We start from the raw sequence: 20278 nt of genomic DNA on the forward strand, positions 1-20278 counted from the left end.
CTTCATGAGGGAGTGAGTGCACTCATCCTATGGGATGGACACCATGCTCCCCATATCTACATTCCCTGGCTGCTCGAGGAAGGATACAGTGCATTGTTGCGTACGTGGAAGTTTGATTTCATAGTGTGTGTGTGTGTGTGTGTGTGTGTGTGTGTGTGTGTACATGTGTATATGTATATATGTATATGTGTATGTATGTGTATATATGCATATGTGTATATGTGTATCTGTAAAAAAAATCTGTATTTTTTTAACAAGGAAGTCAAACATTTCTAAACCTTTATTACCAATTAGTAAACACAGTGATGATAACAGTAGTGACAAGGGGGAGGGTCCTCCCCTGCCAGGGGGCCAGACTCTGCAGCGCCCTCTCCAGGCTGGGCCGGCACTGGCCCTGACACCGCAGCCATAACCTTGGCCACATCCCAGCAGTGGAAAGGTCTCTGACAGGATGTTTATACTCAGAAGCCATCACAGGACAATCTTTTTTTTTTTTTTATTCGATATATTTTTTATTTACATTTCAAATGATTTCCCCTTTTCTAACCCCCCGCTCCCCGAAAGTCCAGTAAGTCCCCTTCTCTCCCCCTGTCCTCCCACCCACCCCTTCCCACTTCCCCGTTCTGGTTTTGCCGATACTGCTTCACTGAGTCTTTCCAGAACAAGGGGGCCACTCCTCCTTTCTTCTTGTACCTCATTTGATGTGTGGATTATGTTTTGGGTATTCCAGTTTTCTAGGTTAATATTCACTTACTAGTGAGTGCATACCATGATTCATCTTTTGAGTCTGGGTTACCTCACTTAGTATGATGTTCTCTAGCTCCATCCATTTGCCTAAGAATTTCATGAATTCATTGTTTCTAATGGCTGAATAGTACTCCATTGTGTAGATATACCACATTTTTTGCATCCACTCTTCTGTTGAGGGATACCTGGGTTCTTTCCAGCATCTGGCAATTATAAATAGGGCTGCTATGAACATAGTAGAGCATGTATCCTTATTACATGGTGGGGAATCCTCTGGGTATATGCCCAGGAGTGGTATAGCAGGATCTTCTGGAAGTGAGGTGCCCAGTTTTCGGAGGAACCGCCAGACTGATTTCCAGAGTGGTTGTACCAATTTGCAACCCCACCAGCAGTGGAGGAGTGTTCCTCTTTCTCCACACCCTCTCCAACACCTGCTGTCTCCTGAATTTTTAATCTTAGCCATTCTGACTGGTGTAAGATGAAATCTCAGGGTTGTTTTGATTTGCATTTCCCTAATGACTAATGAAGTTGAGCATTTTTTAAGATGCTTCTCCGCCATCCGAAGTTCTTCAGTTGAGAATTCTTTGTTTAACTCTGTACCCCATTTTTAATAGGGTTGTTCGGTTTTCTGGAGTCTAACTTCTTGAGTTCTTTATATATATTGGATATTAGCCCTCTATCTGATGTAGGGTTGGTGAAGATCTTTTCCCAATTAGTTGGTTGCCGATTTGTCCTCTTGATGGTGTCCTTTGCCTTACAGAAACTTTGTAATTTTATGAGGTCCCATTTGTCAATTCTTGCTCTTAGAGCATACGCTATTGGTGTTCTGTTCAGAAACTTTCTCCCTGTACCGATGTCCTCAAGGGTCTTCCCCAGTTTCTTTTCTATTAGCTTCAGAGTGTCTGGCTTTATGTGGAGGTCCTTGATCCATTTGGAGTTGAGCTTAGTACAAGGAGACAAGGATGGATCAATTCACATTCTTCTGCATGCTGACCTCTAGTTGAACCAGCACAATTTGTTGAAAAGGTTATCTTTTTTCCATTGGATGTTTTCAGCCCCTTTGTCGAGGATCAAGTGGCCATAGGTGTGTGGGTTCATTTCTGGATCTTCAATCCTGTTCCATTGATCCTCCTACCATCACAGGACAATCTTAAAGGAGCTGGCAAAGTCTGGTGAGCCAGAGATGACATGCTCGAACTCGGAGAGATGATGGTCCCATCCCTGTTGATGTCTGACTCTTCTAGGATATTGTCAATGAGCTGCTTCATCTCAGAAGCACTGAGCCGAGTGCCCTTGCCCTCTCCCGTGAGGCAGTTCACAAGCCGGCTCAGGTCTTCTCGGTCCAGGGTTCCATCATCATCAAAGTCAAAGATGCGGAAGGCATAGTGTGACTTGATGTCTGGAGTTGCTGTGTCACTGAAGACACTCAGGAGGTCCAGGAAGTCCTCAAAGCTCAGGCTGTCTCTGGTAGGCGACATGGAGAAGACCATGCAGATTCCCTCCTTGAAGGGGTTGACCTTGAGCTCAGGAAGGCTGAGGATCTGCTCAGATGATACTTGGGTATGCAGTGACTCCTCCAGGGTTCGGTGCTCTGGGGGAAGCAACTCGAAGAAGCGTCTGTGGGCTAGGAGGATCTCCTGCTTGGTCAGGAACATCAGGTCCTGGTACTCAGGAACAATATCTGTATATGCACATATATGTATATGTGTATGTGTATATCTGTATATGTATATATATATACATATATATATATGTGTGTGTGTGTGTGTGTGTGTGTGTGTGTAAAATACATCCCAATCCTCTTCCTCCCTCCAGATTCAGAATATTTGGGAAAAAATCCATAAATGGATATTTTTCTACACAGCCCAGACTAGGCTGATAATCTTGGCCCTAGAACCACGCTTTGCATGACCAGGAGTTGGAAGAGGGCCACCGCAGCCCTGGCAATTGTTTTGATAAGCACCTAAAAGGATCATGTACTCACAGGGATGAGTGAAAGAACATTCTTCACAGAGACAATGCTAAGGTTGAGGCAGCAGGGTGCAGCAACTTAGCTTTAGACTCACAGAGCTGTGTCAAATTTCAGCCGTGCCATTTACTGGGTGGGTGACTTTGAAAAAGTTGGCCAAATCTCTCTGACGGCTCCCTTCACCTGTAACAAGCGCATAGCAATGCCAGACCCTGGACGTTCTTACAAAAATTAGACACTGTACATATGAGATATTGGTGCCGAGACAGCACACAGTAGGTCCACAAACATTCTACCCTCTGCTCTCACCTCCCAGAGCCAAAGGGTGAAGTCAGTCATTTAGAAAAGGAGCTTTCACAGAAGGATGCTTATGATAAATGCTACACACTCCAGTTCAAACCAAGTTCACATCATTCACAGCCTCCGCCTCACAGGAGAAGTCTGAAGGCCGAGTGAATAAAGTATCAGAGGTCCTGAAGAGAGATGCTCCTTTATTCCTGCCTGCCTCCTCTTCATTCTAACTGAGGAAATTTCTAGCAAAGTCTCACGAGGTAGATTTGGCAAAGGAGCAGGGCTGATGTTCCTTCTAACCTGATGCTGCTTTGAAGGGTTCCCCTCCCCAGACAGCACCCCCAATTGCACATACATTCTCCCATGTTCATCAACTCTGAGGCCTCCCCATTCCCAGCTACTGGATCTCCCCATGGCCTCCACCCCCACCATTTCCCCAAATTCCTCTTGTTCCTGTGTAATCAAAAGCAAAAGAAGTGTCCCAGAGCATAACATTTAGGAACAAAAACTTTTAAATGTTTTTTTTTTTCTTTAAGGATTCTATCAGAAAGATCAGGAAAGCCGCTTTGGTCAAACGCAGCATGCATGTAAAGGGCTTTTTTGAACTTTTTACCTTCTGTTGATGCTTTTGATCTGCAACTCACAAGATCTCATTAAAAGCATATTATTTAGCTTAAACTTTGAAAGCTTATCATTTTTTCCCCCAGAGCCCTGGGGCACGGGGCAGTGCAAAGCAGTTCATACAAGCTTGTGTCATGACAACTTGTCATATAGTATCTGCTAGGAGATTGCTGCAAAGGTATGCCACCAAAGTGGGGGGGGGGGGTCCTTTGCTCGTATGCTTTAGACAGACAGCTCTACGAGGTGAGGTCAGCCCATGTCTGCCAATAAAGTGCATCCTAATTACTCAGGAATGCTCACACTGACACACGGGGCAATCAATCTCAGCAGAAGAGCCAGAGACACCTGGCTTCCAGAGCTGCATGCCTGAGGTTAATTGCCTAGTTCTCAGTCCTCAAACAATCTTTGGAGGAAAAGATAGATCTCAAGTTACAAGAGCAGCCACTGATTTTCAGCTGAGCCTCCCTTGGAGAACTGAAGGAGACTCATGTCACATAACACAAACTAAACAGTTGCAATCGTGACGATAATGCATAGATCCAGTCACTTCCACAATTTTTGTTATACTTCGTAGACTTACTGTACATGATTCCTTATATACCACTATATGATGGGGGAAAATGAACCTCCAGGGCACAGTCCTGCTCCACCTTGATTAAGACACAGCACACTGAGACAAAAATTGAATACCACATAATGCTGGTACATTTCAAAGTGTAGAGTCTTCCTCACATCACACTGCTCTGCTCCCCGTTCTATTTCAGTGATAGTTTTGCGTGGAAAAGGCATCTAAAAGTTAAAGGTTGAGTAGGACTCAATATGACCAGATGTTTGGGAGTGGGGGAGTTCAAAATAACCTGTGAGTTAATACAGTAGGCAATGTAGACATTATTTTTCCTTACTATGGCTGAATTAGATCCCAGACAGCTTTAGACATCATCTCTCAACGTGAAGTAGGAAGGTGCAGGGAGAGGGAGGGGAGGGTACCAGTCAGGGTCCTCTAGAGGGCCAAAACTAACAGGAAGGATTGATAGATAGAGAGATAGAGAGATAGATAGGTAGGTAGGTAGGTTCAGTAGGTAGGTAGGTAGATGATAAATAGATAATAGATAGATAGATAGATAGATAGATAGATAGATAGATAGATAGATGATAGAGATAGACACAGAGAGAAGGAGGTAGGTAGGTAGATGATAGATTAGATAGATTAAATAGATAGATAGATAGATCCTGCATAATACACACTCTCCTCTGCTAGACCTTGCACAAATACAATGGATTTCACACACACACACACACACACACAGGATTGTTTTATTTCTTCCCACTATAGTTCTTGACCTTTGTCCCTGCTATCCCAACTCTCCACTGAGCCTCAGTCTGAGCCATTCTAGAACTATCCAGAAGAATAACAATCCAGCCTTGTTTCTGATAACTACTGGCGCTACTGCCAGCTCATCTGTCTCCACACCCAGTAGGTACAATTATTTACAGGTCTACACAGCAATGTGGAGAGCGGATGAGAAAGTTGAGGGAATTGTACTTGCTTTTCGTAAATTAAAGAAAACTTCAGCCTTCACTAGAGTCTGACAGGGTGTGAGTGTAATAAGGTCTCCAAGGTCAGCCCATTGCCCGATTAGACCAGCCCTCACAGCAACAGGAGTCTCTGGATAAAGAAAGGAAAATAAATAAATAACTTCACAGTAAATTAAGTACAATTAGCAGAGCAAACATCAACACTCCCGGCCCAGGCAAGAAGCAATCAGTCTGCCGTCATTCTCAGCACCCATTAAGACTGGAACCATTTCTCAAATCAGTGATCTCTGTAAGTGATCATCATGATGCGCGCCCTCCTAAATTAGGGCATCCTCATTAAGGAGTGCCATAGCAATATTAAACTGCAGCTTCTGCTAAGAAGTTGAGGTTATAAAGCTTCCCAAGAGGCAACAGCTTTTTTGATTCTTTTTTTTTTTTGATCCATACTATAAAGATAGCTAAGTGTGTTCTAACACTTTGACAAGCTAGACTCTTTTTGAATGTTCTTTTAAGAAAAAAGCATTTCCTTGGATGATGACCATAAAGAGCTGGAAGAGGCCTATGGATCTGCTCTCTCCTCTAACAAATGAGGAGACAGAGGCCAGGCGATGGCAGATAATTGCCATGCTGCTGAGCTACTTACTTACAGAGCTGGCGCAGCATAAACCACAGAGAAATATGGCCCAGTGGAACAGACACCTGCCAATGCATCTCCTTCTCTGTTTTTGCCAATCCCAGAGGTACTAACAAGGACCAAGAGTTCAGGACTATGCAGATCTATGCCCAAAGAACCAACTTGGCTGAGTTTAGCTTTCTCCTGTCTTGTAGAGTTGAGGACTTCTCTCAACTCTACCCACAGTGCTACCCACAGTGCTACCCGGGTCTTTTCTACATCAAGGCACTCCCCCATACACATGCTGATAGGCCAAGCTGATATAGGTAATTTCTCATTAAGACTTCTTACCCAGGTGACTCTAGGTTGCATCAAGTTGGCAGTTAAAACTAACTAGCACAGACAGTCTTAAGAACTGTAAAACATAGAATATGTGTAGTGTTTTCCCAGGTTGCAATAACAATGTACAAACTAGATGGTTTAGACAAAAAGAATATGCCATCTCACAGTTCTGAAGACTGCAGGACTGGGATCAGTGTGCCCACTAGATTAGTTCTTCCTAAAAAAGAATTAGTTCCACGTTTCTTCTATTTGTGGTTATATGCTGCAATCCTCAGCAGGGTTCCTTGACTTCGAGATAGACCACCCCAACCTCTGCCATAATGTTCATTGGTGTTTTCCATATAAGCGTGACTTTGAGTTCAGACTTTAATAATGACATCAAATATGTTCGATTAAGGTTTACCCTAGTGACCCGATTTTTAACTCATTGCACTTGAAGTGGGGCCCCCTCTCCAAACCAGGTGATACTCTGAAGCTCTGGGGATTGAGAAATCATTGACTGAATAGGGAAGGACTATTTGTTACCTAACAATGCTAGGGAGAACTACATATAGCTTTGAACACATTTGTGAGTACAGCTCATAGAAGGTATACAGAGGCTTAAGGGCTATTATGCCCCCTCACTCTGGTACAATTGGTAACACCTCATCTGTTTTGATGAGAAATGCATGTTGTCCTTGACTTAGGTTTATAATCCTGGGTTTATAATCTTTAGACCTTGTGTGGTGTCAAAGCAAGATGTGGTCACGGTAGAAACGGTACATGGAATGTGTAATCTGGATCTTTTCTTGAGTAGATGATAGGGACCACACAATGTCCAGCAGCGATTGGCCACAGAAGTATGCAGACCTCAGTAAGCCTTGTGAGCACAAAGAAAACCAGCCAGTGATCTATATGATGCTGGCATGCTAAGGCAGGATGATCGGTGGGTTAAGTGGAATCAACTTACTATATTTTCAATTCATATTGGATAATCCCATTATAATTTGAAGGACAGAGACATTTCAGAAGGATCCTCTTTTGCTTTTTGCTGCGTGTGTGTATGTGTGTGTGTGTGTGTGTGTGTTTGGCTATAGGCAGCCACACTTTTAATAATTATTAATTATTTTGTTTATTTATATTTCAAATATTGTCCCCCTTCCTGGTACCAGCCTCCATGAACCCTCCACCACATCCTCCCTCCCCTTTGGCTCTAAGACAGTGCTCCCCTACCCACCCACCCACTCCCATCTTAAAACTCTAGCATCCCTCTTCTCTGGAGTATCAACCTCCACAGGACCCAGTGCATCCCCTTCCACTGAGGCCAGACAAGGCAGTCCTCTGCTACATTTGTAGCGGGGGACCACAGACTGACCCATGTATGCTCTTTGGTTGGTGGTTTAGTCCCTGGGACTTCTGAGGGGTCTGGTTAGTTGATACTGTTGTTCTTCCTATGAGGATGCAATTCCCTTCAGTTCCTTCAGGTCTTGGGGTCCTTGGGCTGAGTCCAATGGTTGACTATAAGTATATGGATCTGTCTTAATCAGGTGCTGGCAGAGCCTCTCAGGGGACAGCCATGCCAAGCTCCTGTCTGCACATCTTGGCATCTGCAACAGTATCTGAGTTTGGTGTCTGTGCATGGGATGGATCCCAAGGTTGGGCGGTCTCTGGATGGCCTTTAGTCTCTGCTCCAGTTTTTGTCCATGCATTTCCTTTAGACAGGAACAATTCTGGGTTAAAATTTTTGAGATGGGCGTGTAGACCCACCCCTCAGTTGGGGTCATGTTTATCTACTGGAGGTGGTCTCTTCAGGTTTTACCTTCCCCGCTGTTAGGCATTTCAGCTAATGTCATCCTTACTAGGTCCTGGGAATCTCCCAGATCTCTGGTGTCTGGGACTTTCTAGAAGTTCCTCCTGTTCCCCACTCCATCCCCCCCACCCCCGCTGCATATTTCTATTTATTCTCCTGGCCCTCTGGCTTTCTCTCCTGTCTTTTCCCATACCTGATTCTGCCCCCCCTTCCCTCCCCTTCCCTCCCCTTCCCTCTCCCACTCAGATCCCTCCTTCCCTCTGCCTCTCATGATTATTTTGTTCCCCCTTCTAAGTAGGATTGAAGCATCCACACTTTGGTCTTCCTTCTTTCACTCTTCATATAGTCTGTGAGTTGTATCATGGGTATTCTGAGCTTTTGGGCTAATATTCACGTATCAGTGAGTACATACCATGTGTGATATTTTGTGACTGAGTTACCTCACTCAGGATGATATTTTCTAGTTGTATCCATTTACCTGCAAAATTCATTATGTCCTCATTTTAATAGCTGAGTAATACTCTATTGTGTAAATGTACTACATTTTCTGTACCCATTCTTTGGTTGAGGGGCATCTGGGTCACTTGTAGCTTAATGGGAAATAGCCTTGAACACATTGGCACAGGGGAAATTTTCTTGAACAGAAGACCAATGGTTCAGGCTCTAAGATCAACAACTAACAAATGGGACCTCATGAGAGGGAAAAGCTTCTATAAGGCAAAGGATGCTGTCAATAGGACAAAACAGCAACCTACTGATTGGGAAAAGATCCTACTAACCTTATATATGATAAAGGGCTAATATCCAAAATATACAAAGAACTCAAGAAATTAGACTCCAGAAAACCAAATAACCCGATTAAAAAATGGTGTATAGAGCTAACCAGAGAACTCTCAACTGAGGAATCGTGAATGACCAAGAAGCACCTAAAGAAATGTTCAACATGCTCAGTCACCAGGGAAATGCAAATCAAAACGACCCTGATATTTGATCTTACACCGATCAGAAGGGCTAGGATCAAAAACTCAAGCATCAGCAGATGCTGGCAAGGATGTAGAAGAAGAAGAACAGTCCTCCATTATTGGTGGGATTGCAAGGTGGCACAACCACTTTGGAAATCAATCTGGTGGTTCTTCAGAAAATTGAAACTAGTTCTACCTGAAGACCCAGCTATACCACTCCAGGGCATATACCCAAAAGATGCTCCACCATATCACAAGGACATGTGCCTGTTGCTGTTTTTATGTGAACCTGCCTTTCTTGATCTTAACTCGCCCACCAAATAGCTGCTCTTGGCCCTTTGCTCACACTATGCTTAGGTCTGATCTCTCAGGAGTTTGGGTCCCTTTACTAAGTCATTCCACAAGCTGCATGCCAACTTTCCTCAATAGAAAGGCCCCTGTGGTCCCCAGCCTTCCCATCAGGGCATGGGTCCTCTCTCCCTGTCCGGTCTAGTGTCCTCTCCTCTCTGACCTCATCGACTCAATGCAGAGCCTTAGTCACCAGGGGGACAAAGAAAAGCTCTGTTGTTCACCAAACTCACTTTCTGCCTGAAGTTGGAGCTAAAAGTAGATCTGGGGGGTGGGGAGGAGGCGAGAGGGGGACAGGTGTGGTAGCCCAGAATCCTAATGGCAGGAAGGGGTGTTCACCAAAAGTACTGTAAAAGCAGGTTCTTGAGTTAGAGCTGTTAGGTCCGCCATAACACACAATGGCCACACCAGGGTCCACCCATCTAGACTTGAGAAAGGCAAGGGTAACGACAAAAATTAGTGGCTAACCATTCATGTGGCCTGCTAGACACATAAGATGAGTGTTGAATAAGCAGGGCTTGGCATTAAATGTTAACTTACATGGAAATCAGAATTTTCACAAAAGGGAGGGGGTGGGTGTGATTTAGAGGTTGACAGAAATGAAATTTTCTGGTGTCGTAGTAGACAGATGTCCTCTCACAATTCTAAAGCTGGACTTGACATCATTTTTATATACCATTTTTAGTGGTTTCTGAATATAGTTCAAGGTTATTAGTAGGAAGGACTCAATGGCAAAGATGTGTGGGCCCACAGGAGCGACAAAGCCCTTTAGCAGATATAAAAATCCTTGTGTTTTTTAATTATCATCATCATTATTATTTTACATATTTACTCTACATCCCACTCACTGCTGCCCCTCCTTGTCATCCCCTCTTACAATCCTCCCCTCTCCCCCATCCCATTCTCCTCTGAGTGAGTGGGGGCCTCCTGGGTATCCCCCTACCAGAACATATCCAGTCTTTGTGAAGTTAGGCACATCCTCTCCTACTGAGGCCAGACAAGGCAGCCCAGCTAGAAGAACAAATCCCATGTACAATCAACAGCTTTTGGGGTAGCCCCCACTCCAGAAGTTCGGGACCCACACAAAGACCAAGCTACACATCTGCTACATGTGGGTGGAGAGGCCCAGGTCCAGTTCTTTGGTTGGTGGTTCAGACTCTGAGAGCCCCAAGGGTCCAAGGTAGTTGACTCTGTTGGTCTTCCTGTGGAGTTCCTATCCCCGTAGGGGCTGCAATCCTTCCTCCTATTCTTCCATAACAGTCTCCAAGCTCCATCCACTGTTTGGCTGTGAGTCTTTTCATCTGTCTGAGTCAGCTGCTGGGTGGAGCTTCTTAGAGGACAGCCATGGTAGACTCTTATCTACAATCCCAACAGAGCATCATTAATAGTGTTAGGGATTGGTGCTTGAAGGTGACATACAATATTTTAACTTTAAATATTATATTTCAGTCTCTAAACAGAATAATAGTATCTGGTGAGTATTATGTACAGTAATAAAATAGATCTCATTGAGGGAGAAGAAATTAGTATTTAAAGAAATGCTGGATTGGTCCTAAGTTACAACAGGATTCACCACTCAATTATGTGGTTCCAGATGGAATCACCAGATGGCGCAATTCTGCTTTATCATCCACCATTTAATTTCAGGAGAATAAGGAAGGTTATTAGGCAGACGTTGGCCTTAGTTTATTGTCCATTTTATTCACCAAAACCAAGTTAAAAGTGTGAAAACAAGAATATACAAGTGTGCCTTGTTCTTAAAAGGTCCTCACAGTCCTTTTAATATCATTTGTTTTGTCTTTTCATTAAGCTTTGGCCAACAAGATGCTAACAGATAAAAATAACACGCCATTGCTTTTTTTTTTTTTTTTTTTTTTTTTTTTTGGTTTTTTGAGACAGGGTTTCTCTGTATAGCTCCGGCTGTCCTGGAACTCACTCTGTAGACCAGGCTGGCCTCAAACTCAGAAATCCGCCTGCCTCTGCCTCCCAAGTGCTGGGATTAAAGGCGTGCGCCATCACCGCCCGGCGTCCCATTGCTTATTCTTTATAGGAAGTAAGGATAACCAATGAGAACATCTAACGTTTTAGAATTATCAAGACCAGATTACTTCTACTTAATATTCCACTCTTGCATTTTTTTATTCACAGGATACATTACTAATAATGTCATACCCATGATTAGCACAGTGAATTTGATAAAATCCAAGAAAACTTCTATACAACACAATTAGAATTATAAACATTGTAAAGATTTTAGTAGGTTTGATCTTACTACATGGTTTTATTGCCAAAATAACCAAAATCAAATCAATTTTAACATATTCTAAAAATATTCTTCATTTATACTTTGATAGACTTGTGAGATGTGTAGAAATAAGATTTTAATTTTAACTGCAATTTTCTGGACAGGATGATCTCTTTCATTCTCTTATTGATCAGTCAGGTACCTAAAACCCACTTTGGATTTGCCCCAGTTCAGTAAGTACCAGACATTCGTAATGAAGTGGTCACTTCACAAAGAACATCTAAGATCTGTTGGTCAAACACCAGTTTATCCCCCTCTGTCTCTAAAGCCAGAGACAGGATGAAGTGGATCCCCACCCTGGCTGTGCCACCTCACCATGCCACCTTGAACCAGCCATATGAACTCTTCTTCCATTCTTTCCTTCCAATGAAACAGAGTGGAACCTCACTAAAATCCAGCTGAGCCTGTTTTGTATTTGAGATTAACGCCATGAGACAGATGATTTATTCTAAGGTCACTGACAACGTAGGAAATGCTGTGGAGAAGCTGGGGAAAGGATGCCCGGTCCCAGTGTCTCAGCAGTGAGCAGACAGCCTTGTGTCCCATCCACGTTCCCTGTTGGAAGAGCTGAGAGCTCTAAACACACAGGGAGGGGCTTTCAACTCCTCTCTGCTTTGGGATATGCACCCTTACTCTGGCTGTCTCTCAACCGCCTCCCTGTTAGCTCTGTCTCTATGCCTTGCAGAGAATCTCCAGTGGGATAGAGCATAACAGATGCTAACTTCTGAAACTCCTAACTTAAACTTTTAGTGGAGTGGGGGGTGTTGGGAAGGCAACAATCAACAGGAATGAGTGGGGAAGGGAATATGAATTACTTTTATAATTCATGGGGGGAGCAAAAGCTCAAAGCACATCATACAAGTAAGAGATTGTGAGGGAATAAGAGATCAAATAATGAAAATGGAAGAGAATGAGAACTGTGGCTTTGAAATAGAATCATGGGCGAGTGAGATGGCTAAATGTGTGAAACTCTTGCTACCAAACCTGGCAAGCTAAACTCAAGCCGGGCTGTCCCATACTGGAAGGAGAGAACTAGCTCCTAAACATCATCCTCTGACTTCTGCACACGCACTGTGGCATGGGCACTCATGCACACCCTCACACACAAAACAAATTAAAAAATAGATCCTTTAAAGGAACACAGTCCTGAGTCACATAACCACATCCTAGTCAACGAGGGTCCACATACGGAGCTGCAGTCCCCTACGATCGCAAGGCCTTGTGATATCATAGTGGTTCTTCCGTAAGAACTTAAGAATGCCGAAATGTTAGCACAGTGGCAAAATCAACTCATGACACACAACTCAGAGTCATCTTTATTCTTAATTGGCTCAGGCTCTGTGTGTTATGCCTGTCTAAGCTAGTCCTGAATGAACGCTCTAACCTCCATTTCTCACAGCAAGTTCTACTTAGGGAGTTGAAACCTGCATTATTTTCCCTCTGTTCCGGTAGTATGCGTCTCTTTTCTGACAGTGAAGTTGCAGTACAGGCATTTCTGAATTTCTCAAATGTAGGAACAGTTCTGTCCATACCTTGCTCCCTGCAGAATTCTCAATGAGAGAACAGTTTTCATGTTTTTCTTACTGAATTATATTTTTATCATTTTTATAGCAAGTTAATCACAGCATGGATTTATAAACAAATTGAAGGACCACACTTAATGAGCTCGTATAATAGAGTTGCCCTTTTTTTGCAGATAAAGGCTTCTGGGCCTCTCTGTTTACACTTTTGATGGTATTGTCAAAAGGGCTTCCATGAGAGTTGGGTCCTTAATTAAGACTTTAAAATGAAGGCAATAAATGTATTTTATTGATTATAATATCTTCTTTATTAGAAGGCCAACAGACTGCTAGTTAACTGGTCATGAAATATTCATTACAAATGATAGATGATGGGAAGAGTTTCATGGCTGGTGGGAACTCATTTTTCCTCAGGAATTCTCTTGTGCAGAAAGGCACGTGGTCCAGCCATGCCATCCCTAAGGAAACACCAGCTGCTGTCCTACTATGTGTTCACCCAGAAACAAGTTACTGTGTCCTTCCCTCACCAACGCTTGAGCTCCCTAAGGTAAATCACATTTGGACAGAGGCAGTCAGAATGCCCAGGATGTCTGTGGTAGACCTGCCTCTGCCTTCAGGACCAGACTGACCCAATGCAGGGTGTGTGAGCAAAAAAATCAGCTCTGTACAGGAAGACCCTGTGCCCACGAACCAACACATGGCAGCTTGCTGCAGGCACCTGCCTTTGTTACGACTGTCCAGAACACACCCCATGTATTCATGCAGATATACATGCACATACCACACATAGATATACCACACACACAGATACACACACACACACACACACACAACATGCACATATGTTTGTACTGTTCCCTGCACAAGTGAGTGAGGCTGTTTTCTTGTGTCTATCTTTTAGAGACCCTTCCAGCAAAACAAGATCAGGCTGAAAATTTTCCTAGGAAGAGCTGCATGAAGCTATATTTAATAATACCAACAGCGTTTCAGGCCTGTTTTCTGCACTGTCCCAAACCATTGCTCTTTATCTTGAATGGGTCTAAACTTGACTCCTAGCTAGTCTTGGGGAGCAAGCTAAGGGGCATAAGAGTACCTAAAATTAATAGGAACTGCAAAGGTTAATCTAAAGTTCTAGATCTCTCTCTCTCTCTCTCTCTCTCTCTCTCTCTCTCTCTCCATGTGTGTGTGTGTGTGTGTGTGTGTGTGTGTGTGTGTGTGTGTGTGTGCTGTGTTCAGGCAGCCTCCTCCAGATGAAGAAGTGTTTCCTGGGTCACCAGTCATCAGCAGGCCTCCAGGAACCCTCTATCAGCCATTTCCAAACTTGACTAGCCAGTCTAGCTCGACTGTGTAAGCAAGGACGCTCTCCTCCACGCTTCCCCACACACATACTCTGAATTCAATGGTCTTTATCCAGTAACACGATGGGGACAAGGAAACATGCCCAGAGTTTGCAGGGTTTTTCAAAATGCAGATAAACGAGCTATCTATCACACTTAGAAGATTCTTGGTGATTTAAAGCTTTCTGTCACATGCAATAATATTGACACCAGAGTTCTTACTGCTTAAAAGTCCTCAAAGTTCTTTTGAAAATTTTTGTTGACTATTTTGGGATAGGGGTCTTGAACTCTTTCTGTAGCTAAGTGTTGGGACTTTATGTATGTGTCAGTATACCTGGCCCTTAAAATAACTTTCCTATTACTGACAATTCCCCCCTTTCCCCAGGGTTTTGTTTCATTTCAATTTTGAAGAGGTTGGATTCTTAGTTCTTTAGGTCTTTTCTTTTCTTTTCTTTTCTTTTTTTTTCTTTTCTTTTCTTTTCTTTGCTAAACTCCTGGATAACTGTTTTCTTTTTAAAAGTATTTCAAGGTGAAGTTAAAAGGGTTCAGTTTTTGTTGTTGTTGTTTGTTTGTTGCTTTTGTATACAGGTCTATAATCTTTTTCCACATGTTCAAACTTGTGCAAGTACCACTACATGAGGGATAGGAATTAGTCCATGACTCAAAAGAAAGTTTCTAAGATTTAATTCCCAAGTTTTATAGCCTTCAAAGTTTCTCCTTTTCTCTACTTTCTCTCCATGTTCCTTCATGTGAAAAAATTTTAATTGAAAATGTAAATTAATAGTGTTTTCCAACATTTTCCAGGAAACCAACATTATTCTTGAAATTATGAAAAACACAGGCAAGATTCCTAGATTCAGAACCACCAGGGAAGCAAAATTCAGATAAGAAGAGAAAGAAGCCTCTAGTTGAAACTCCCTGCGAATGAGGTCACTCAGGTGCAATGCTGTTGCCTTTGGAGCCATCTGAGAATATTAGTCAACTTTTCTATTACTGAGGAAAAAATGCTTGAGATAATAAGTTTTGCCAGAGCAAGGAGGAACTGGGAATTAGCTCAATTGGTAGTGCCTGCCTACCATGTACAAATCCCTGGGTTTCATCGCCATAACCACACAAACTAGGTCTCTTAGGGTTTTTCTGCTATGGACAGACACCATGACCAAGGCAAGTCTTATAAAGAACAACATTTAATTGGGCTGACTTACAGGTTCAGAGGTTCAGTTGTCTGACATTATCAAGGTAGGAGGAGGGCAACATCTAAGCAGGCATGATGCAGACAGAGCTGAGAGTTCTACATCTTCACCTGAAGGCTGCTGGTGGAAGACTGATTTCCAGGCAGCTAGGGTGAGTGTCTTAAGCCCACGCCCACAGTGACACACCTACTCCAACAAGGCCAGACCTCCTAATAGTGCCAGTCCCTGAGCCAAGCATATACAAACCATCACACTAGGCATGGTGACATGCTTCTGTAATCTCATATTCAGAAGAGGGAGGCAGGAAGATTAGGAGTTCAGAGTTCATCTTTGGCTGCATACCTGCCTAGAAATCAGCCTAGGATACACGATACCTTGTCTCAGAAGGAAGAGAAAGAAGAGGAAGAGAAGAATTGAAGGCTCATTTGGGCTCACAGTTCCAGAGTTTTCAGCCACGGTCACATGACCCCATTGCTGCGGACATCACGGCAGAAGCATGTGGCAAAGTGTGTGGCATGCAGGAAGTGGAAACAGGAGGTAGAGTTCCAATATTCTCTTCAAAGAGGATGCCAAGAGTGACCTACGTTCTTTCTGGTGGGCTGCACCTGGTACTATCATCCAGTAGTACAGCAGATAGTGACCAAGCATGTGACACATGGGCTTATGGAGGGCAGGATGGATCGGCACTACAGGATGTGGGTAATGTGGGTAGGAGATTCTCTATGGTGACCTCTTTTTCCTAGTGTTCTGTCAGTATCAAAGCCTGGAGAGCACACAAGCTGTGCCCCAACTTGACGGGACCCATGAGCTTGATGCCCAGCCTGGAGGGCAAAGCACCTAGTTGCATGGAATCACGTCAGAAAGTCCACACCCCCAAAGAAGCCCCTCACAGAAAGAAGAAACAAGATAATTTCTCCTAATTCAGGTTTCAGAGCAAGGAAACTTTGGAATCTATACCCCTCCCCCCCCAAAAAAAAGTTTCAAATCATGGGGAAAGCTCCCAGATTCGTAAATTATTCATATGAATGGCTACAAGGAAAAGAATAAGCCTCCGGGAGATGGCAGAGATGCCTTAATTTGGGGGGCTATGGCTAACCCCCGTATTCTTTTAACTCCACTCACGTCACATAACTGAAAGTCTCGTGGTACTGCCTTTGATTTACTGAAGGGAAAAAAAAGGGCTGATGTTCCTGAAAAGACCCATTACTCCTGTGCCTCCTCATGTAGTTCAATGTTAAGTACTCTACACACTGAATCCTTGGTGGAATGCAATTCTGTAATTCAATCGAGAGATTTTGCTAATGTCCCAGTCTGCGAGAATGTAGCTTAAGGGGTTCGGTTTAGTGGGGAATCTTGCAAAGCAGAGACAGAATTACAACCTGCCTTTCCAGTCCATGAGTGAGCGAAGGCTGTTGGCAGGAGGGTATTACGTAATTACTGAGATTTTTTTAAGAAAATGGAAGAATTATAAAGTTCAGTTTATCTCAGTGAAGGTACAGGATGAAGAGACAGACAGACAGACAGACAGACAGACAGACAGACAAGCAGAAACACAGAGAGTCTTTTGAACAGTGAAGATATTGAAATCAGATCCTAGGAAAGATGTAATAGACTAAAGATACACATAGAATTTAAGGTTCTGAACTCATAAATAGCAGTAATTTGCAGTAGTTTGAAGTCCTGCTTTCTCTACTTTTTAATTCTGACTCTCAGTCAGTCAGTAGCTCCGTGAACTGCACAGAAAGCACCTGCCATACCCAGAAACTATAGTGATGGAAAAAGTTACGAGACGACCACAGCACAAATGCCTGTTAACATCAGATACTCATGTGAAGGTGGAGAGATGCACAGAAATGGGCCAGGGGGTTATCCCTCCGAATTGATGACAGTTTGGGGACAGCAGACTGAACTGGGATGTGTGAATCGGACCCTCAAATCTTATCTTCTATGTTTGATTGTCACTTGAATTGTGTGTGAGGTGGCAGTAAGGACATGTTGTCAAGTCTTTTCAGATACTACACAACTCACTAACAAAGTTGCCACAAAAATGAAAAAAGCCTCCCTCCCCTGCCCTAGTATGCCTGCCTGAGTGTGCGCATGAGCACATGTATGCATGTGCATGTGTGTGAATCTGAACTCTGGTGATGCAAAGACCCATCAGTAAAAGAACAGGACACTTATAACTAAAGTTTGAGCCTTTCGGAAAACCTTCCCTGTGGGAACAGAGCAAACTAGGAGATTCCAGACACACATTCCATATCACAGTGGCTGAGCATTAACCACACCCCCAGAAATACTTCACCACAACTCTCCCTACCATCTTCCAGGTTTCTCGAATGCTACCGAGATCTTCCTGTGATCTGGTTATGATAGTCTGTCAGGGTGGAGAGATGGCTCAGCAGTTAAGAGCACTGGCTGCTCTTCCAGCGGTCATGAGTTCAATTCCCAGCAACCAAATGGTGGCACACAAACATTGGCAATTGGATTTGATGCCCTCTTCTGGTGTGTCAAGGACAGTGTGGTCATATACATAAAATAAAATAAATCTTTTTAAAAAAAAAAGATACAAATAAAAACAAAAAGAATAGTCTATCTCTGCCCCCCTCCTCCCACCCCAAATAGCTTTCATTCCAATTAAAGGGATGTTGGGGGCAGATTCATCCTACATTTTCTTTCATGTACTGAATGAAGGCTGTCTGTCCTTGAACTATCGGTTTCAATGACTACAGGATACCAGGAGGAAAAGCAAGTTTCCCACTATTTGGCTTCTCTGATTCTAGTTGCAAACAATTCACAGGAGGTGTGTTGGTTTTTCCACCCATTTGTATGTCTGAGCATCCATTGTTCCCACCAGAAAGGTCATGTCTCAAATACAGAAACTACAATGTATGCAAAGCACCAATTACAGCTAAAGGAAACACCTTATTGGATGCCCACAAACAGAACTTATCTGCCCCTTTTGTACAAGCAATGTATCAATTACCATCTTCACCTTGTAATATCATCAAAATGAGGCTCAAAGGGACTATGCCATATTCCTTCCCATGATGCCTGTCATAAAGACAGTTCCCTATTTTCTCCTCCCCCTTAAGTATCCATCCTACCAGGTTAGGGCTGCTCTCCAGTGTCACAATTCAGCCACACCCATGTTGAACAATGCATGGATCTATATGCTATGGAGGTGACAAGAACAGAGGGTGAATAGGTAAGTTTGCCTCATAGCTGTTTCCATACCTGGGAAGTATGTTTTAAAACAGCCAATTAGGCAGGAGTACGTTCTTAATAATAGATACTTGAACCTCTGCTAATCATAAGACAGGCAAGTTTCAGCCAATCACAGACTCCTAACTGTAAGACCATGTCCTTATAAGGCAAATGCTGACTCCAACCTATGAGATTGTTTCTGGACATTACTTTCTTTCTCTGGCTTATGAATAGCCCTGAGTTGTGAGCCAACTCCTATCTGGAAGTTCTAAAACCTTCTTCATAATCAAAGATTATTATATTATTATTATTAGATAACTGTTAGATTAATTGATACAACAGTTTTCTATCATAGTTTAAATATATAAGTGAAAAATAAGATTTATTCAACATGAAAGGAAAACAGCTATAGAATCAGTCATAATTGTTAGAAAAACAATGACAATATTAACTGGTGGGAATTAGAATAATCAATAAAGTTATAGACCTTGGGAGTTGAAAATGAATGGAAGGATGTTTTTCATTTAACATTTCTCCCACAAATATTTATTAAATACATAGTGTTTTAGTCCCCTTTCTCCAAGACCCTGATGCCTTTGAAGATACAAGCTGGAGAGATACTAAAGAATATGCCCCAATGTCTTCTTAGGGCCCTGGGAGTGGTAGGATGGTAAATGATGTTGGGACTAGGCCCTGGGAAGGGTGCAAAATCATACATGGGCAAACGGCTTTCTTGTAATCCAACCGTCCCTGTCTTGCCTAGCAATCTGTGCCTTGACCAAATGCCTGATTTAATAATGTTCATGGGACCCAAACTATCTGTTGTTACTCTATGTGTCCTGCAAGCAGAGGCCTGTTGGCCTCTCTGCCCTTACCTGTGTCATCTGTCAGGCTCAGAGCCACATTGTTCTGACTACTGAGCTTTTGGACACTGAGGAGAACTTAATCTTCTTGGCCAACTGCAGCTCACCTCTCTTCTCAGTTCATCTACTCCCAGGGGTCTTGATTTTTCTGTTCTACCGAGGCAGTTTTTCCTACATCCCAACCCAAAACTTGAGAAGGTGACCCTAGCTGAGAAGGTCACACAGGTGACTGACTGTCTTAGGGTTTCCACTGCTGTGAACAGACACCATGACCACGGCAACTCTTGTAAAGGAAAACATGTCATTGGGGCTGGTGCCCAGCAGTAGTGGCACATGCCTGTAATACCAGCACTTGGGAGGCAGAGGCAGGTGGATTTCTGAGTTCCAGGCCAGCCTGGTCTACAGAGTGAGTTCCAGGACAGCCAGGGCTACACAGAGAAACCTTGTCTTGAAAATACCAAACAAACAAAAAAATTGGGGCTCTCTTACAGTTTCAGACGTTCAGTCCATTATCATCATAGCTGGAAGCATGGTACTGGAAAAGCTAAAAGTTCTACATGTTGATCGAAAAGCAGTCAGGATGAGATTGTCATCTGCACTGGGTGGAACTTAAGCCTCAAAGCCCACCCCCACAGTGA

At 43.2% G+C, this 20278-nt stretch overlaps 1 pseudogene; it reads right to left on the reverse strand.

Annotated features, from left to right (window-relative positions):
- Positions 1-1884: 1884 nt before the first annotated feature.
- LOC127664527 (calcium and integrin-binding protein 1-like) overlaps positions 1885-20278 on the reverse strand; it is a 40460-nt pseudogene continuing 22066 nt past the window's right edge.

Source organism: Apodemus sylvaticus, chromosome 14 (assembly GCF_947179515.1).
Source record: "Apodemus sylvaticus chromosome 14, mApoSyl1.1, whole genome shotgun sequence".
NCBI classification, from domain to species: Eukaryota; Metazoa; Chordata; class Mammalia; order Rodentia; family Muridae; genus Apodemus; species Apodemus sylvaticus.